Raw genomic sequence first — 281 nt, forward strand, 5'->3', positions numbered from 1 at the left:
GCCCCGGCCCCGCCGCTCTTTGCGCTGAGCTCCCGAGGCTGGAGGGGCGGCGGTGCTGTCACGTAGCTTCACGCAGTAGCTGCGAGCGCGTAAGTGTACCAGTCGGCACCCGCCCTCGACGTCTGTGACATGCCAAGCGCCTGGGCCGTTGGCCGTGCCGCCCCTGCCCCCTCTCCCGACCTTTCCCTTCGCCGGCCCGCCCCTACGTCATCGCCCCGCCCGCCCCTCCTTGCTCCGCCCCGCCCCACTTTCAGGGAGCTGAACGGGGCCCAGCGGCGGCG

At 73.3% G+C, this 281-nt stretch overlaps 1 protein-coding gene across 1 annotated transcript in view; it reads left to right on the top strand.

The window, feature by feature from the left end:
• The window catches only part of ZNF276 (zinc finger protein 276), a 21,046-nt gene continuing 20,765 nt past the window's right edge, over positions 1-281 (top strand). Inside the window, exon 1 of the mRNA XM_011234279.3 lies at positions 1-89. The gene's annotated coding sequence lies outside the window, so the exon portion shown is untranslated. The remainder of the gene's footprint in view (positions 90-281) is intronic.

Source organism: Ailuropoda melanoleuca, chromosome 12 (assembly GCF_002007445.2).
Source record: "Ailuropoda melanoleuca isolate Jingjing chromosome 12, ASM200744v2, whole genome shotgun sequence".
Lineage (NCBI taxonomy): Eukaryota > Metazoa > Chordata > Mammalia > Carnivora > Ursidae > Ailuropoda > Ailuropoda melanoleuca.